At 40.4% G+C, this 5,887-nt stretch overlaps 1 non-coding gene across 1 annotated transcript; it reads left to right on the top strand.

The window, feature by feature from the left end:
* The first annotated feature begins 1,502 nt into the window (after window positions 1-1,502).
* On the top strand, window positions 1,503-1,574 carry Trnah-gug (transfer RNA histidin (anticodon GUG)). Its single transcript has one exon. It is a non-coding gene; the product is annotated as a tRNA-His (tRNA).
* The last annotated feature ends 4,313 nt before the right edge of the window (window positions 1,575-5,887 follow it).

Raw genomic sequence — 5,887 nt, 5'->3', positions numbered from 1 at the left:
TAAGGGAACCGCCACAATATCTAGTCCCTTTCGTTCTATAGTTTTAATTACGTTATGTTCGAGTTCTAATGTAAACTGATCTTTGATATGGGTAAAGAAGGTAAATGACTTGCATATCTTTAGTTCAAAATGATTTGCTAAACAATATCTGATTAATGTTCACCCTGCATACATAAACGATTTCACGGATAGGATGATTAAGAAACTGCAGCTGTTCAGTGATGACGTGAGTACAGTACAAAAAGGTATCGTTTTGCATGACTGTAGGAGTCTTCAGGTTGACTTAGACAGAATTTCTATTTCGTATGATGTATGACATCTTGTTTAGAATGTAGAAAAATTCCAGTTAAAGCAGATGATTAGAAACAGGGCTCTGTAATGTTCTAATACAGTCTTAGTAGTGTGCTGCCTGACACAGTCACATCGATTGAGTATCTAGACTGTGATCGGGGCATTAGTAGCTTTGGTTGTACACTTTATAGCAAGAACTACGCAAAGAGCTGTATCTTGGACCAATTTTAATAAGCCACTAGATGTTGCGTGGTTTATAGCCATATCGCCAGCGTACAGAAATTAAAAGATGGTGAACAACATGGCAGAGGCTATAGAAGCTTCGTAGCTGAAACCGTAGTGCCAGCGAACAGTCAATGAATAAAAAGTTGGACGACAGGAAACATTCTATGCCATGTTGCAAGGATCTGCCAGCAAGGTAGTACAGCACAGAGCCGCCCAGAGAGCCACAGTAACCACCGTCCGCACTCAGTCTGGTTCAGGATACAACAGCTGTTTGAGGTGTTCTTTCTATTAAATGGCTAAGCGCCAGGTTGCAAATCGGTATGACATGGAACGAGCACGTAAGTTCGGTAGCAGGGAAGGTGAATGGTCAGTTTCGGTCTATACAAAGAATGCTAGGAAAATGTGGCTCATCTACAAAGGAGACCGTGTATGGAACACCACTGCGAGCCGTTATTCGGTACTGCTCGAATGTTCGGGATCACCTCCAGGCGGCTTAAAGGAAAAGATCGGACAAATTCATCAGAGACATGCTGCTAGATTTGTTACCGATTGGTTCGATCAGCATGCAAGTATCACGGAGATGCTTCATGAACTCCCACCCAAACGACGTATATGTACTGTTATATTTTATAATAATTGTAGAATATCTGCTTACCTATAACTCGAACAAGTAAGTATATTATGTATGCTTCCATAATTTTTCTTATAGTGACTGTATCGAACAGTTGTATTTGTCGTAGCGAAATATCTCCTCAGCCCTGTGCGGTATAGATATTTACCAACACACGCAATTCTCTAAGACAGCCAGAACCCAAGCTTTGTCGATTAGGGAGATACGAACTAACCGCGAAGTTGCAAACCCAATGACGTCAAGGGGACAGCCCGACGCGACTGCAGCGTCACCGCTGTGCGAGGCGCGATAAGTTGGACTGTGGCCACAAGCAAGTGAAAGCCAAGTCTGCCGCTGTGGAGGCGTTCACTCGTCCGCCGTGATAGTCTAGTGGTTAGGACATTGCGTTGTGGCCGCAAGAACCCAGGTTCGAATCCTGGTCACGGCAAACGGATACTTTTTATCGGCGATGCTGAGGAATCTGCATGGACCCATTGAAGCAAGATGAGCGTTTGAATCGATAACGTTTTCATTTGTCATACACAGGCACTTAAAAGTATACATTTTATTAACTGCCTGTTTCTCTGGTTTTTATTTACCTATACTTATTTCAGAGCGAAAGCTCGATATTCAGGGCCTGCAAGTTTCAACCGACACATTTAACTCCGACTTGGTGTAACGGTCGCACGTGAATTTTGCGGAAGCCTGATCCACTGTTAATCAAGGATGAAAAGGTAGGAAAGTTACGGTTTAACGCACCGTCGACAACGAGGTCATCAGATACGGAGCGCAGGCATGCGTTGGTGAAGGATAGGGAAGGAAATCGTCTGTGTCGTTTCGAAAGAACCATCGCAGCATTTATGTACACGGTTTTTGGAAATCACGAATACCTGTATTTAGACGGTTCGTTGGAAAGTTGAATCCGAGCTCACTGTGAGTCCATGTGAAATTCCTCTATGTTATTTGACCCTTGTCTTGCGCCACAAGAAACTAATCTTGAAGACGAACATACCAAATTGAGTGTTTGGAGAACTTTCTGAAGACGAACGTACAAATATATTTTTGTAGACATTTCTGTCATTTGTGCTTTCAATATCGTGCTTTATGAACTTGTAGAACACTCAGGTTTTTCATACATACACGCATTTCATTTTTTGTGGCTGCTACCTAAAACAGCGCATCGGCACACGTTACAGATCCCTAGTGCTCTCTGTTTCGGAAATGTGCGACAACATATTTGACTTTGTTAAGCAGATGAAGAAACGGCTGCTTAATGGAACTTCGGCCGGAAGAGAACAGCGAATATGCAAAAAAAAATTGTTGAAATGACCTTTTAGAGTGTCCAAAAAAATCACTGACAACACCACACCACACCACAAACAAGAAAAAATGCCTATCAGAAATGGGCTCTAAAATGCATACCTTAAAAGAGATGAACATTTCCTCAGTAGAAGAGATGTTTTTAACACTAGGGAATATGAAAAAGGGCTCATAGCTCTCCAGGTCCGCGTTTCAGACCCCATATTTACTGGACATTGTTTTCTTGGTTTGGTCTCTCTTCCCAAACTGTGGAAAACAAAGTCCTTGCAGTAGAAGAGGTCTGTTTTATGGTATGACCAATTTCTCATAGCTCACAACAACGGCCTTTGCGCAGTGGTAACACCGGTTCGCGTCAGATAACGGAAGTTAAGCGCTCTCGGGCTTGGCTAGCACTTCGATGAGTGACCATCCCGGGTCTGCTGAGCGCTGTTGGCAGTCGGGGTGTAGTCAGCCTTTGTGAGGCTAATTCACGAGCTACTTGACTGAGAAGTAGCGGCTCCAGTCACAAAAACTGACAACGGGCGGGAGAGCGATGTGCTACTACATTCACCTGCGTATTGACATCCAATGACGCCTGTTGGCTGAGGATGACATGGCAGTCAATATACACGGTGTAAATTTCAAGTTGACAAACCAGAATAACTCGAAAAATAAGCTTCACACGAAAAAAATGTATAGAATCCAATGCTGCTGCTACGGTCGCAGGTTCAAATTCTGCCTCGGGCATGGATGTGTGTGATGTCCTTAGGTTAGTTAGGTTTAAGTAGTTCTAAGTCTAGGGGACTGACGACCTCAGATGTTAAGTCCCATAGTGCTTAGAGCGATCTGAACCATTTTTTTGTAGAATCCAATGTTGATTATTTTCGAGGGGGACATCTGCTGATGCTAAAATTAGCCCGCCACCCCAGCCCCCTGAGGGTAGGGTGGGAGGCAACTTTAAAATTTCAAATGGGAACCCCCATTTTTATTGCAGAATCAGATTCTTAATAAAAAAAAACTACGTACATTTTGTCTTAATCTTTTTTTTTTTAATCTTGGTAGTTGGCGCTGTAATTCATGAAAATTCATGTTCTCATTTTTGCGTGGAAAATGGTTACGCATAGATAAAAAATACTTATTTACTTCGTAAATTTTGATTCGCTAAAACTAAAAATCTCTCTCTCCCCCCATAGGGTGGGGTTTGAGAAAAGGTAATTAGAGGTTTACAAATGTTGACCCAAATAAAGGGAGAGTTTTAGTTTTAGCGAATCAAAATTTACGAAGTAAGTATTTTTTATTTATCCGTAACCATTTTCCACGAAAAAGTTAGAACATGGATTTTCTATAATTACAGTGACAATTACCAAGAATCAAAACAAATCCTTAAGACAAAGAAAGGTACTTAGTTTTTTTTATGTAGAATCTGATTCTGCAGTAAAAAACGGAGGTTCCCATTTGAAATTTTAAAGTTGCCTCCCGCCCCACCCCAAGGGGCTCGGGTGGTGGGCTAATTTTAGCACCAGCAGATGTTGCATAGCTGAGTACACGTTCCAGAGAGTATACTGTACAATAGAATTATTACATTTTTTCTTGAGGCGAGTGAACTTTATCCACCTGGCGAAACTGCGATGGAATAGTTCTTTCTAGAGCTCTACAGCCGAGACTGGTGGCTACAGTATCGTGCTTACAGTTTATTTGTACCACTTTTGGTGAAAAGTTTCGGGGAACAAAGTGCCTTTACTTTTCTTACCATTCAAGCTATGTGAAGGCATGGCTTTACTTCATACTCTGTTTTTTGCATGTTAATCTGAGACGCTTATAATTCCTATTATATTCGTGCTGATTGCATGATGTTTTCCGTCTTCTCAGTTCTATACCTATATGTATTTCGCATGTATTCAGTCCGCGGTGTTTGTGTGCTCACGCGATGCATTAATGATATTAATGATATTTTCTTGAGGTCATGTGTCCTGTGCTGTCATTGGCAGCCAGAAGCACCCCGACCTGCCCCTGTGTTGGTTTAAGTGTTTGCGAAGCTAACGTGCCGTGTTTTGTGGTATTACGAAAAGATGCAGTTACAGTGACACACCATATTAAAGATTTCTCCAAGACGCGTCATATTTCGAATGTTTTGTTGTGCTTAAGTGTCGGGAAATGTGCCGTTGGCATACTAGAATCGTACCTAGCGTTTAAACGATCAATTATAGCTGTTTGGCGACAACGTCTCTTAGTCGCCAGAATGTTCAATGCAGATCACTAAAGAGAGTTAGTCGAGGTGTCATTGTTCCATGTCAGTACACAGTGGCAACAACTCTTTCCTCTAGTCAGTCTCCTCGAACAAGTACAGATAAAATCCTAATGCAAACTTCCACATCCATACAATCCGAAGACACACTGTCAACACACAACCTCTGTTTAATCCATCTGACCAAAATCTTCTACTCATTATGAATTATAAACAAAGAATGCATACATGACCTCTAACAGACTTAGTTTGAATAACTCTCAGTAATTAAGTACGATTACGGAGTGTGACTGATCATAATATTTCACAGTGTGTACACCACTTCAAGAATTATGGCAAACAGAAGCAAACATGTGGAGTATTTCTTGTGTCAAGTGTCACTTCCTATTTCAGTTGCTCACGAAAAATGCAGTGTAATAACTGTCAATGGTCTAAACCTAGTTTTGGTATGTCATATCGTTAGCTTCCTTCCTATTAGCATAAATTTATACAGCTTCCATAAAACCTCCAGCTCATGTGACTTCTGTGATGTTTCTTGTACTAAAGTCGCTCGTCGAATTACTGCAGTTCATTTTCTTATGTTAAAATATAAAGCACTGAGCGTAAGCAAAACAAGCAATAGCGAATAAATATACCAGTAGTGAACAGAATGTCAACAAGTGGATGCAGCACAATTCTTACAACGAGGCTCTGCCAAATAAACAATCTATAATTAATACAATAGTGTAACCTAAACTCTATGTTCATACACAGTACAACAGCATTTCTATATACCAAATTAAAGAGTAGTTGTGACAACAAACAGAAATGTATAAATATGCAATCCATACGCATAGCAGCAAACATATCTTACGTAATAAACAGGTAATTAGCATCGTATTAGCGTAAGCAAATAAATGTTCATGTGTAATTATAATAAGTAAACATGAAGGCGCAAGCAGATAAATCACAAGTATAACTTACATACCTAATCACAGTCAGCACAATTAATCAGGTGACAATTATAATTTAAATAAATAAGCACAGCATGCACATAATAAAAAAAATATGACATCAGTGAAAAAGCATTGCAGTCAAGCGATGCATAATATACAAAGTTACAACTCAGTTCATTAATAATCATTGTCAAAATCAGTTAACGTACGCAAGCACGTCGCTTCACAAATAAATTCATAGAACATGAAATTTAGCACAAAGTATGAATCACGTAGTCGCGA

This window comes from Schistocerca cancellata, chromosome 2 (assembly GCF_023864275.1).
Source record: "Schistocerca cancellata isolate TAMUIC-IGC-003103 chromosome 2, iqSchCanc2.1, whole genome shotgun sequence".
Classification (NCBI taxonomy): Eukaryota; Metazoa; Arthropoda; class Insecta; order Orthoptera; family Acrididae; genus Schistocerca; species Schistocerca cancellata.
Note: the sequence above shows the minus strand (reverse complement) of the source record. Positions and strands in the feature narration are given on the sequence as shown.